The sequence below is a fragment of the Macrobrachium rosenbergii genome, chromosome 9 (genome assembly GCF_040412425.1).
Source record: "Macrobrachium rosenbergii isolate ZJJX-2024 chromosome 9, ASM4041242v1, whole genome shotgun sequence".
Classification (NCBI taxonomy): Eukaryota; Metazoa; Arthropoda; class Malacostraca; order Decapoda; family Palaemonidae; genus Macrobrachium; species Macrobrachium rosenbergii.
In genome coordinates, this window is record NC_089749.1 from 54,601,108 (window position 1) to 54,616,107 (window position 15,000).

The 15,000-nt window shown below is 35.7% G+C and overlaps 2 protein-coding genes across 5 annotated transcripts in view; both read left to right on the top strand.

Annotated features, from left to right (window-relative positions):
* The window catches only part of LOC136841821 (uncharacterized), a 628,887-nt gene that overhangs the window by 302,519 nt on the left and 311,368 nt on the right, over positions 1 to 15,000 (top strand). The window lies entirely within an intron of this gene.
* Positions 6,979 to 15,000, top strand: part of LOC136841820 (uncharacterized) — a 154,063-nt gene continuing 146,041 nt past the window's right edge. The window contains exon 1 of one of the 2 annotated variants that reach the window (XM_067109175.1): positions 6,979 to 7,584. The gene's annotated coding sequence lies outside the window, so the exon portion shown is untranslated. The remainder of the gene's footprint in view (positions 7,585 to 15,000) is intronic. The other variant, XM_067109174.1, reaches the window with a different exon arrangement.

A 15,000-nucleotide genomic window follows, 5' to 3' on the forward strand; every position in this document is an offset into this window, starting at 1 on the left:
TGACCACCGTGTAACCGGATAAATTTAAATCCTATTATGTCCTATTTAACGCCCTTTATTAGAGCGTTACTGAAACCTGTAACACACCGCAAGAGTCGGGAACTAGCGCCTCCTTGCAAATTGAGGACCAAATGTCCAGGGGAGTGAGTGATTGCTTCGCTTTCTTTTCCAGTTCTATATTAGAGATCGATCTCTAGTACACTTTGAAAAACAAAATGAATCAACAAGCATCGCATTCGTTTTCAATTTCACTGATACTCTTTATCCTATCGCAAAAGAGTGCAAAGCCACCAGTGAGGGCCTTTGCCTCCCCAGCTCGGAGTGAAACATCCATTCTTTCATTTTACTGCCGTGACACCCTTTTTGCACATAACGGTAACGTTCCAGTTCTTTCGCTTGTCGTTGCTTATTATCTCTCTCCAATGATACCGTGCGCAAACAAGTCGTATCGCCTTAATCGCCCGCTCTCGTCTCTTATCTCCGTAACTTGCTTCTGTGCGTTTTTGGCGCTCCCTAACTTCTCTCGCCTTTCGTAAACACGTTAAAGCAATCCTAAAGGCATAACTTCCTCACCTCGGTTATCGTTGTGGCGTAAAGTATCACGCCTTCGTCGTTCACATCATCGACCGTGAGCCTCTTCCGCATTTGATTGCTTTTCTTATCATTGCGGTCTTTCAGCCTTACTCTTGATGTCTGTTCCATAATAAACACTATCCGAAAACTCTCTTTACCTTGTTTAAAATCACAGTCTCCTTCTGTGCTGCCTCCTTTTATCAGAAGAATTTCCTTAGTCTCAAGAGCTGTTTCACATTCATATATAGTAGTTTTCTTAGCAGACTTGTGTCCGTAGAGATCTTAGCTTTTGCGGTATACTTATTTTTCTTACACGGGCGGTTGATACCTTCATTCATTCAATAAGGACTTTCTTTACATTGGAAATCCCTTATTCATCCGCCCAACTAAATTAGGTTTGTAGGTTTGTTATATGCAATTCACCACTTCAGTGAAAGGATAAAAGTGGCATGACTCTCGTCTCGTTGGTCTCCAGCCACCTTGTCAAGCCTGTCACATAATAAAAAAAAATTGTAAACGAAATTTTTGAGATAAATTGAATGTATAATCAGTTCATGTCACGACCTCCAAGCATATTTTCGCATTTAAATAGCGCATTCTATCCAACCTTTTGTTAATTCAATATGAAAATACAGACAATTTTTAGGGGCGTCCCAGCGTGTGAATTGGAACTCGAATATTGGTCCCGTATGCCCATCGGGTATTCGACGTTCAATATTATATTCTGAAAAATTCTGCCGTTCGTTCTGTAGGGCTGACTGACGGCTGGCGATTTCTTTTTGATTGTCAGAAAGGTTTGACATTTATAAGTATTTTGGAATGCCTCTGTTCGTGCTTCCACCTTTTGAAATCCGGGAAGGGTACAACACCTGTGACATGTAGTGTTACCCTGTGTAAGTTGATTTTTCAGTGTTATTAAGTATTTGCATTTGCATTACATAAAGGTTTTATTGGCTGTAAATATAACGGCCTAGGCAACGTTCTTTTAACTTTTCCATTTATCCTTAAAACCTTGAATCCGAATCTGGGAATTTTTCGATACTCCGGGATTAGAACGTTGAACAGCAGTTCAAGTTAACTTGGTTTAGCGGTTCTTCATTTCATTCCTCAATTCTGATCGAAGATTTTCAGTTAAAAACTTATCCTAAGTTATTGGGAAAATTAGAAATGAAGGGAGTACATTCGTAAGACGTCAGTATCCACAGTAGGTTGGAAATACTTAGGTAAAAACACACACACACATATATATGTGTGTATGTGTAAGAGAGAGAGAGAGAGAGAGAGAGAGAGAGAGAGAGAGAGAGAAGCATGTAACTAAAGGCATCATCGTATTTGCACAGAACATATGTAAAATTGTTATATATGACATCTAATTTTAATTTTTTGTTTTTTCAGGTAGGTGAAAGCAGCCATGGCAGTTGTAAGGTAAGTACCTGTGTATATCAGTGAGATTCTCTCATCTCAATGTATTTTGATCGAAATTTGAACTTTCGTCAATTGGTGAAATGTTTAAAGGGGTTCGAATTTCAACGGGATAGTTCGTAAATCCGTTTATTATGTATTGTTTAGTATTTTTGTTCATGCAAGTGTACTGCTCATGATGAATTTAGCATCTAGACGCCGGATTAACACTAGCTCTGTTATCAAAAGTTGAAAGAACTTTTTGGTGATAAAGAAAACACGTCCACGCCTTCCTGGATATTTATGATTTTTCTTGTATTAAGGTCAATCCAGGCGGTAGTGTCTCTGTGTCCCTGACAGGTTACAAGACCAGCGTAACTCAGGCTCTACTACAAAATTCCTCATGATTAATAATTATTGGATAATCCAGGTGTATTAACAAGAATCCGCAATAAGAACAACGATCACTGAATCTTCGTTATGTTTTATGAAGGCATCTCCATAGAAGGAAGGACCCTTGGACCTCCCAGGGGAATCTGCAAGAATTTTCTGAACACAATTTTCTGGTTATCAATTATCATGAGATTCGACTAGCTTCGTCACCACGAACCCATCGTAGGGTCCAACTTCACAGGAACCCCCCAGTTGCATCAGGGAGAATCACCCATGGGATCAAAGGCTCGCCCAAGGAGAAAATCAAGAATCCTTGTATCTTCATTAACAAAGTAAGAAACTTGACCTGTTTGCTCATTACAGTAATAAAGACCGGTTGGAAACGTTGCTTGGTTTTCTTAGTTGTGAGAGTGGGGCGTGTTTTTGAGTAATAATAAAACAGTGTATGTTACCAACACGTTTATTTAATGCGGAGATTACTGTGCCCACACTTCTGTGTAATAAGAAAGAGATAAATATGAAATATTTAATCTTTTGAACTCAGTGAAAAATATTGCCGAGTGTTGTGTTTAGCTTTGTTGTGAACTCCCATTGTTCTAGGTCTGTATTGTAGCTTTCAACATGCTGTTGCCTTGATAAAGACTTCTATTTAATTAAGTGTAATGAGGCTTATGTAAAGTTTAACCGTTTGGTTAAATATATTTGTTGGTTGCGTACCAAAATGAATATTGTGTTTAATTACGTAACAGAATAATTACAAAAAAATTCATAAATTTTTTTAAGTATAAGCTAGGTATGCATTTGGCAAATCTTCCAACTTACTTCTCTGAAAGATTATAACTAATTGGAAGTGTTTTTAAGGTTTATGCAAGGCAGCGTTCATAAAAGAAAATATTTTCATTCTGCCTTATTGAAATTAATCTGTTGTCCATGTCGCCTGAACAACGTACATTATTATTGATCGGAAATGGTTTTAGTTTCTTTATGTGTAAACTTCAAAAGGTAAATTATATCTCTCATTATACATGTTTGTGCGTTCTTGAATTTATAATATTGAAGTAAATGGTTTTTGTATTGTTTATAACGGAAATCACTTCTGAGACCAAAGTGCACAACCATCTTTCGGTTAGGCTAAAAGACAGCTTTGAACGAGAAGCTTGTACCCATATTTTAAAGGGCGAGAAATGGTTATTTAAGGTGGCTTAATATATCCGGAAACATTACAGGTAATCGTGACACTTTCATTAGCTCTCTTCACGCTACTCTCCGCTGTTCCTCACGTCACAGTAAACCGAATTATTCCCTCATGAAACAGTGCGTGCTCACTGCGTTCAGCACTTTATTTTGAGGGCGTGTGGTCCCGTATCCTCTTATGGTTGTGTATTCCTTCGGCGTTTCCCGTTAGATTGCATTTTGTATCTAGTTTCTGCCGGTTTGTAAATCCGTATTTATGATTTTTATAAACATGTTTATTATTTGATAACAGTTTTGAATGGTTTTTGAGGAATGTTGAAGTAAATTATGAATGCGTTAGTTTGGTATTTTTATCAGTTGCTCCCATTTCAGTCTGTTTAAGCGATACACTCAGGGAGAGCTTCAGTATTCATCTGGAGAAATACTTCTTAAAAAAAATAGGAGGGAATAATTCTCTTATGACTTTATTGAAAGCATAATGTTGTATAGAACTAAGTTTTCCAAGAGTCAGAGGTTTGTCAAAATTGCAACATGAAACTTGTTAAGAAACACGAAATGATGTAATGAAATGAGGTTTGTGAGACTGTGTGAAAATTATGCGGTCATAATATTGTAAATCTACAAAGTAAACTAATATATATATATATATATATATATATATATATATATATATATATATATATATATATATATATATATATATAAATATATATATATGTATATTATATGTATATATATATATATTTATTATATTTATATATTTATATATTATTTATTTATTTATATATATATATATATATATATATATTTATATATTCATGTATGTATATATTTATATATATTATTTATATTATTTATTTATTTATTTATATATATATATATTTATTTATACATTCATCTATATATATTTATATATTTATATATATATTTATATATTCATATATATATTTATATATATATATATTTATATGTTTATATATATATATATATATATATTTATATATATATTATTTATATACATGTATATTTATATATATATATGTATATATATGTTTATATATTTATATATTTTTATATATTTATATATATATATTTATTATATATATATGTATATATTTATGTTCATGTAATTATATATATATATATATATATATATATATATATATATATATATATATATATATATATATATATATATATATATATATATATATATATGTATATATGTATATCAGTTAACTTTGTAAAGTTTTAAGATTATGACAGCATGATAGTTCTCACATTTTCTCACAAACATATTTTCTTCACATTAGTTTATTTTTCTTAATAAATTTCTTGTGTATATATATATATATATATATATATATATATATATATATATATATATATATATATATATATATATATATATATATATATATATATATATATATATATGTATGTATGATATGAATGTACAGTATGTATGCATGCACATATACCCACGTGGTGTGTATTTGCTCGTCTGAGAAACAAGAATACTTGTTTGCTTTGACGTCACAGGTAACCTACTTCATTATCTTTAATGAAGAAACTAATTATTAGCAGATTGGATGACATCTTATCATTATTAAGATCTGGTATTATGGTCATTGCACTTCAGTATCCTAACATCGGCATTTACTACTTTTATAGTTTATTGTTCGAAACGTTTCAGATAAGGTGAATATCCGTCAATTTGATCCTTGTGATTAAACGCTTTTGTTAGTAGTCGATTACCAGACAAACTTCCTGGATTATTAAATCCCTCGCGGACGTCGGAAATCAAGAGACCCTGCAAAAATCACATCACGATTCATCCCCATTACGGGTAATCGAGAGCCCGCAGGATGTCGTGCTGTAAACCGAATTAGGCCTAGTGCCTACGTGATGTCGGCCTAATCAAGTGTCACCTACGTAGACCTACCTGGGAGAGAGAGAGAGAGAGGGAGAGAGAGAGAGAGAGAGAGAGTAGCTGGCTGTCACTGGGTACATGTTATCTGGAAACTGCCAACCAGAAGCCCCACCCAACTGCCAACATTTCGTGTGTGACCAGGGAATTAATTACCTATGGTTGAAGACATTATGATGGTAACATCGGATGTTACGTGAAACGTACTCCTATTTCACGGCTTTGCTTTTTTTTTTTTTGGCCAAATAACCAACGGGCTTTCTTGTTTTTTTTTTCTCCTGGTGTTTTTGAAAGCTCAGGAAATAGGGATTAATCGTATTAAAAGTCGTCCAGTGCGACTTCAAAATATATGTTAAAAAACAAGACTTCCTTTGTTCAGTAAATTGCGCATTTGAGCGAGTTGAACTTGAAGATAATGCATTGAAAACATGCAGTTTACTATCATGGAATTAAATTTTGCTTTCAACTAACTAGGGTTAACTAATTGGCTGACTAATTGTCTTAGATCATTAGAAATAAGACTTGTCAGTTATTAACTAATAGATTTATCTGTCTAGACTACTAATTTTTGGCCGTTACATTAATAGTTTGATTGAGTCGCCAGTTTGAATTTTTTTTATAGAAAGCATCCTTTTCCTGTGGCGTGCCTCGATGAATATTTGAATAATTCATAGCCCTGTCTTTCATTAAAGGAGGTTTTGTTGTCCCTGGTAATTTGTGCTTTGTGAAAAAAGCACGTAGTCCATGGGAAGAAACTCCCATGAAGCCTTGTTGACATGGTAGTTAAGAGATAAGCGTTAATTATTATTGATGGCGATGGTTGGCAAGTATTGTAGGATCAATGTAAGGGCCGTCAAAGAAAACGACTCTCTCGCATTACTGAGGAAGAAAAGGGGGAGACTTCAGTAAAAATACTCATCCGTTATGATTCTCACTCACTAACTTTTATTTGGTGCATTTAAGTATCTCCTGTCGCTATTGTCGAAATATGCCGAGAGTTAATATAATTCCAAAATGACATATAATTGTTTTCTTTAATAATTCCACCTTTTTTCCAGGTACCGACTCATTTTTAAAGGACACGTGTCTCCTTATTTTTTGTATTGTGTACTGTGGTAGTTTTACATGATATTTTCTGTAATAAATGTTTATGCAGTTCCTTCTGTATACCATGAATTACTGTATCGTTGTTTATGAGCCATGTGTTTATTTTGTATGCCTGGGTGGTAACGCGTGGAGAGGCTGTCACCAATATGACGCAGTTTAAATAACAAAGGTCTCCGATGTGGAAAAAGGCCCCATGTTCCCTCATGACAGCTCATTTCTTGGATTCCGTTAGCTCCCTTGGCATTCAGTCGACTGCCTCGTATCACTTGAGTGTTTGTTCCTATTTCCGTAGGTTAACATATCGAAAGATTGGCGAAACGAGCCCTTCGGAGACCTTTGGCATCCCCCTTCCTCACGGTCTGATCTAGAGCAGGGCAGGGTTGATCCTTCTCAGAGCAGTCAGTATGTAGTGTAGTGCGCAGCTGTTAACTTAACCAGCCGTCTCCCGAGAGCGTCTCCACTTTCTGTAACCACCTTAAGCGCCGATCCGGGTGTCGAAATTGCTTGGGAAATTGGGAGCAGAGGACCTGCGAGTCCGTGCCTGGGGTTTTTAAAGGTTGCTACTCGAAAGGAAGTGGATCGATTTTCCCCTCTTTCTCGAAGGGACTGTCAGTGTGCCAAAATTTCTGCCCCTCGCCGTTCCAGCCTGGTGGTCGACACACACTCACTCACACACACACGGCGGAGGAAGGGCCGAAAGCGACAAAAACAAGGGGGAAAATTCAGTTACATAGAGGAAGAAGGGTGTGGTGTCCATCCAGAGAAGGTGTGGGCAGGTGTACACACATCGGGACGGAACCATGGGAGGACGAGCTAAGCAGGACTTGCATTGAGAGGAAGTCAGCGTCAGGTGTGATAACAAGATGCAGCGACACCACGCTTGAAGGAGGAGGAGAAGAAGCCAGCCAGAGAGCGAAAGAGAAGGGCGGGAGGGAGCCTGTTGCATTTTCCTTTCAGAGCAGCCCGCAACCCATCACTTCGCCAAGGTTAGTCATGACCGTCTTGAGGCAGGTTTAAACGCTGTGTCTTGTTTTTCCTCACTCATCCAAGTTTTCCTTTCCAGGTGACTAACAGGTGATGTATTTAAGAAGGCGCTACAACCAGTGGAAGTTGCCTTACAGTTATTTCCCCTGTATTTCAGAGCTCAGCATCTTTATATTCCTTGAAAGATAACCATGGACTCAACAGATAGCGTAACTTAAACTTAAAAAACTCTACGGATTCTACTTATCATTTTTAACTTACCAGCTGTACTTGATCTTAATTTTCTTTCTAAGACAATTTTTTCCTATACAAATGTATTTTTCATTTATACTGGCATATCTTAATCTTCATCTCTCTTTCTTGAAACTTGTTTCAGACGCAGACTCAATCATTATAATTTTTTGAGTGTTCGGTTACTTCCGCAGGCCGGGGAAGTATCCATGTGTGACATGTTTACTTACTTCTCATTATTTTTTTTCAAGTTAGGATTGTTTAGATAGACATTAATTAATACATCTGTGGAAATAAAGTTACAGGGTAATTTATACATTTTCATTCTTCTGTGTTACTTTTCTATTCATAGCCAAGAAATTGGCATTCCAAAACTTTCCTGATGAAGGAAACGGAGAGATTACATTTCATCCCGGTAACGAAACATGAAAATACACTGAAACAACTTTCGAATGTCTATTATGTGCTTGTTAATACAACTCCAAAACGAAAATAATTGCTGCCTGGGGAGTTCCTCATTGACGCCTGGTTCTGGTCCATTAAACTAAATCAGTAATGCCGCTTGTTGTGGAAGGGGAGTGAGTGAGTGGGTGGGTGGGTGTACTTTAAGTAAATTAGTTAGACTTTTTAAATGTCAGGACTTGGGGACGCGAAGTATAAGATGCACAAACATACTGGGAAGGGAATGACTCCCCCCCTCTCTCTCTCTCTCTCTCTCTCTCTCTCTCTCTCTCTCTCTCTCTCTCTCTCTCTCACCCCTTTTATTTTGAATACGAGCTGCCAATAACACTTAATCATAGCATAATCTTTCAAAAATTAATTCTAGCTGTAGACCTTCTCTGACCGAGCTGGAAAATGTCATGTATTTTTTTCGAAAGGCCGTTACGGTGATGTGTAACATTTAGCATTATGCATTAATAATACAATGATAACATGTCTCTTTCATTTCTTTCCTTTGGATTTTAGTGTAGAGGAGGCCTTCGTTTCTTTAGTCATTCTAATTATTTTTGTTTTTATGAACACTTGTTTATTCCTTTCTAATTTAGTGTCATACTCATTGTTCTAACTACCTGACTGTCTATCTGACTATCTATCTATATATCTATCTATATATGTATCTGAGATAGGAAGCAAAGATGAACTGAACTGAACTATCTATCTATCTATTTATCGTTCGTTCGTACAAAATATAGGTAGATTTCTATACTGGGACGATGTATCTTTCTGTTATTATTATTTTCCCGCATTTTCCATTTCTAAGGGATGGTTGCAGAAGTTATTACGGTTTCGTAATCTCCAAGTCTTATTGGACGAAGTTACTAATCGTACGCCCATCCCCAGGGATATTCAAGGGTCATTTTTCCTTCTTTTGTAGCCTTTTTTTCCAAGTATGATTATATATATATATATATATATATATATATATATATATATATATATATATATATATATATATATATAAATGTATATATACAAATATATATAATATATATCCATACATATACATATATATGTGTATGTATGTGTTTGTTTGTGTGTGTGTGTATAATTGAATCACGAAAATATGGAACGTGATGAATATATATAAATAAAGACAAAATCCACGATAGAAAGAGAAGCACTGGAGTGCTGCGAGGCCTTTCGACTGGCGTCCTTTAACTGCTAAGTAAAGGACGCCAGTCGAAAGGCCTCACAGCATTCCAGTGTTTCTCTTTCCTTCGTGGATTTTGTCCTTATTTATATATATATATATATATATATATATATATATATATATATATATATATATATATATATATATATATTATGGTGTGTGTTGGATGTTTGAGTGTGAGTAGGTGACTGTAGTTTATAGTTCACACTCATGATAGCCCTTTTGTATGGTTGATTTCATATGGGTTGATATCAACGCTCTTATTATTATTTTCGATTTTGTGCAGGTGCCTGAAATTAAGGACCGCCTAACCTTATTGCAATTATAGCGCATTTTGGGATCTCAGTTAAGTTTACCTGTGTGCGGAAACTGAGATTTAACTATGTTCTTTAAAGCCATCAAGTGAACAACAGTAAAAACTACGTTTAATTAAGAAGTGGACAGTAAGAGTGATAAGGCAGGATAGTGCAGCATCAACATAGATGCTTGTGTACGACCTTAGTCCTCTCTCCATGAATTTGCTGCTATTTCTGAATATCATCCGAATAACAGCGCTTCGCCCCTCAGATGTGAATTACATATGCTTATATTCAAGAGTGTATGTTTTATAGGTAGGTATGGGATTCAATTTTGTGCAGTAACTTTTCGAGGACTATACAGCAAAATAACATGTATCACAAAATAATTCATGTTAAGTCTTATGAACTTGAATGTAATTTGCAAAGTCAGTCATCAGATAGAAAAAAATCAGGAGGGATAAAATAAACATATTCGGGAAATTTGCAGCTAAGTAAAGTGATTTTTCTTTTTTCTTTTTTTACCAGAATTTTTCTTTGCTTTATGAATAGCTCTCACCTAGTGACCGCTCCAATACCGAAGTATTTCAGTTAAATGTTACATGTGGTGTCGAACCTATAATTGATTTAAGTTTACTTAATAATCTTATGTTTCTCTTTTTTTTGTTGCTTGGGATTTACAATTTTTTTATATTGTTCAGTACATTTCCAAACTTGTAATTCATGTATATAGTCATCAGTAGCCAAAGATTCCGTTCGAATAAATAGATGGTGGTTGTTTCATTTATTTATTTAAAGACCATTTATTATTATCCATATTATGCCATTTTTGCATAAAAGATCATTTTCTAATTATTTCTTGATTTTCCGTGGCACCTAAAGATTTTATTTTTTCCTGGAGGAGATGGTTTTTCAGATTCAAGTGTCGCTCGAGATGCGGCTCAGTTTTCATAGCAAACATGAGGGTGGCCCAGGTGTTGATAGAGTAATTCAATTTGGTTTTCTGCTGTTGGTTTCTGTCTTCACACTTATCATGGAACTTGTAGGTTTCAGATCATCGGTTCGGTGTTGTTGACATTTGCAGTCTTGAAGGCCACTGTATCAGGTCCAATTCTCCATCCCTCTCTCGCCCATTATGCATATATATATATATATATATATATATATATATATATATATATATATATATATATATATATATATATATATATATATATATATATATATAATTGTGTAAGTTTAAGTAATATGGAGTGGTGATATGAATATCTATTCCATTAAAAGCTTTCAAAGGTAAACGAATTATACAAGCTTAACATTGCTGAGTATTTCAGGGACGGTTTGTGTTAGAATTTTGATTAAGAAAGTACGACAGATGACAGAAAGATGGTTAGAATAGAACAAGGAAGAGATTACTTGGACCCAGAATTTGTTATGAATTTGCTATGTCAGAAGTCCCAGCAAAGGGGAAAATTTGTATATGGCCTGAGTGGACCTAGGAAAAGCATGCTGCAAAAGTCAGTTAGACACAATTTGTAGGGTGTAGAGATTGTGTGGTATAAATGGTAAATTATTGAAAACCATTAAATGTGATATGATGGAAGGGAAGCGTGTTTTAGGAATATGTAAACGAGGGAATGGCTGGTTTGGTGTGGAAATGGGTCTGAGATGAGGTATGTTATGGCTCCTAGCAAGTACTGTATAATAGCTTTACAGATGGACTGAAGGAAGAATTCAGATTAGTGGCATTAGACATGCGTACAAAATTGGGTTGGTCGTGAATAGAGCGTGAACTGACTGATGTTGCATTGACTGAAGAAAATGAAAACATTGGAAAAGTGCAGAAACAAGTGAAATAATGCAAGTGGGTTTGCAAAAGTAAGTCTGAACTGAATATGAACAAAAGAAAGATTATGAGAATAAATGGAAACCATGAAGAAGGAGCAATGAATGTCAGTATAGGAGAAGAATGGAAGATGCTGATTTGTTTGGGTATTTGGGAGTAAATGTAACGAATGATGATAGGAAGAGGGAAGAGGTTAGTTACAGAACAGGTAAAAGTAGGACGGTAGCTGTGTGTGTGTGTGTGTGTGTGGCGCGCGCGCACGTGCATGAGATTTGGAAGGTAATTGAAGTGTGTATGGAGGCCAAAGTGGAAATGTTTCAAGTGTTGTTGAGCTACAACTCCCTTGTGGGATTGAAGTGTGGATGTTGAATGTAAATGAAATGAAAGGCTGCTCTGGCTAATTTTTGTTTGTGTAGATATACGGCTTAAGAGGTATTAAAAAGGTATGAAATTTGGAGATAAGCAGAAGTATATAAAAGGTTAGCGTAGTTGAAACGGTGGCGGGAGATAAGATGGTGAAACGAGCCTGCAATACTTAGGTGTTATGAGGAAGAAGGAAAGGAAGACAAGGAGTGCTGGATAGGTGGAGTTGAAAAAGGTATGGAAAAGGAAGGTCCTTGATATTCAGGAAGCGTGAAAGTGCTCCCATTCATGATAGAGGTGTATGGCGCAATGTGTCTAGGGGATTCCACTTGAAGGTTTCCCCACAAGGGGTCATCCGCGATTCTGCTGCTAAAAGTATATGTTGGTGATTTTGGTTTTGTTTATTTGACGACCCCAGTTAGTATTACTAATATATATATATATATATATATATATATATATATATATATATATATATATATATATATATATATATATATATATATATATATATATATATATATATATATAGTGCATATACTGTATACAAACACACACACACACATATATATACTACTGTATATATATATATTTGCTATTTAGTCATTTTCTCTCTTATACAGTTTATATTGAGGTCAGTGGTTTTATTTGCTGAGGCTGTCTTTTTATTTACTCTTTGATTCGGTCTATATTACTTTTTCGCTTTAGGCAAGATACTCAGGAATAAGGAAAAATTATAATGTCATTGACTTCAATAGAAATAATATATATATATATATACACACACACACACATATATATATATATATATATATATATATATATATATATATATATATATATATATATAGAGAGAGAGAGAGAGAGAGAGAGAGAGAGAGAGAGAGAGAGAGAGAGAGAGAGAGAGAGAGAGAGATGAGAGATGCATGTACATAAATAAGTAGAGATTTATTAGTTGTCAAAGAAATACCCTTAACATGCATCATTATCAAACACAATTCATATGAGTCACTGTTATATAACTAAAATCCTATACCCTAGAATTGTTCTGTAGGAGTACTGATCATCCCATGATAGTTCCCCTCTTCATGAGAGAGAGAGAGAGAGAGAGAGAGAGAGAGAGAGAGAGAGAGAGAGAGAGAGAGAGAGAGAGAGAGAGAGAGAGAGAGAGAGAAAAGAAACTTCCCTTGCTCGTGGTATGATTCTCCCATACAAGTGTTTACCCAGCTTTCATGCGCTGATTTATTCTTCATGGCCGATCTCTTCATCCAAGTGGAACCCATGTTTACACTTCATTTTTTTCAAATCTTTATTGTTAACTTTTTGTCTTTTACATCTTTCCACTTCTTTAGTATGCTTCACGAATGCCAAAATACAATCCTATGCATTACCGGTCAAGCCAGTCTCTCTCTCTCTCTCTCTCTCTCTCTCTCTCTCTCTCTCTCTCTCTCTCTCTCTCTCTCTCTTCTTTTGCATCTTTTATTTACTACCGTGCGATTGATTCTCGGGACCTCGGGAGGCTGGGTGGACGGGAGATGGAGGGACGATATAGGTCCCCGTGCTCACAGAGCCAAATCGTCTTTGTCTCCCATTTCTTCCACATACTTGGTCTTCATTGGGTCATCGTGTTATTCAGATGAGAGAGAGAGAGAGCGCGCGATTCACCTTCTCTCTTGTTTCTTGCGTTCTCAATTCTGTCAGCATATGTCCATATGTTCCTGCCAAGTTACTGTCTCTATTAATCTTAAGGTAAATGGGATAATCTCTCTCTCTCTCTCTCTCTCTCTCTCTCTCTCTCTCTCTCTCTCTCTCTCTCCCGTGATTACGTGGATATTCAAAAGAGAAAGGAGGGAAGTACTACAATGTAGAATGTACTACGTCGATGAACGGAAATATTTTGAGAGTTGAAGATCTTTTTCAATCTGTAATATTTATTCATTTGAGTAACAGCCTGCACTCGTAGGTTCTTTTACACCAGTTTCTTGGGTATAATATTATAAAGGGTTTTATTAACATATATGATTTAGCATTCATATTTAGGCCAGCGTATAATTGCTTCCGATTTTTAAATAGTCGGTACTTGAAATATTTAGTTTTAAAAACCGAAAATTGCTGGCCATGTTCAGCCTTATTATGAAGCTTACATAAGCGTGTACAATTATCGATTTAGGAAAAGTGGAACAAAAGGAGGAGAACAAAATGTTATATGTAATTATCTTCCGCCGCTATTGATTTTCAAGCTCGTTTTTGTAATATTTAAACCATGCCGAAAATTTTAGTATTCCTCTCTCTCTCTCTCTCTCTCTCTCTCTCTCTCTCTCTCTCTCTCTCTCTCTCTCTCTCTCTCTCTCTCTAACCAAATTTTTCTTTGGGAATCATTCCCCTATGAAAAGTAATGTGGACCATTCAGACGTGTGATTGCAAATTCTTGGAAATGGTCGATGACATAATGTGGAGATAAAGAGTCTCTAGGCAGATTTCTTGGAGGAAGGCTACGTTCGATTAGAGTTCCACTCCTCCTTTATTTTATAGACACCCTCTTTTATTCCTTACTTCCCTACCTTTGTCATTTTGTATATTTTTTATCCCTTAGTAAGGATATTTCGTTTTCCTTCACGTGAATATTCCCGTAAAACACGAAAGCTGTTCCGTGATCTTTTATTTAAGTGTGTGTTTTTGTCTGTGTCGCAAATATGTTGCCTTTTATTTGTGTAGAGAGCGATGATAGTTCTCTCTCTCTCTCTCTCTCTCTCTCTCTCTCTCTCTCTCTCTACCTACCTACCTACCTACTTATGAGAAGATGTAGTATGATGTGCAGCCGCTTTTTTCTCGTTCTCCATAAAGGGAGTGTTATTCATTTGGGTATTTCCTTGACACAGATGGTGTTTGCTATCGTGGGTTTTCGGGCTGCAGGCTAAGCATTCTCCCCATACTTTTTCCTCTCACTTTTCTGTTGGTGGGTTGAGTAAGTGACTGCCTAATTCCTCGCCCCTTTCCTTGGTTTACAAAAGTGTTTGTGCGTGCTAGT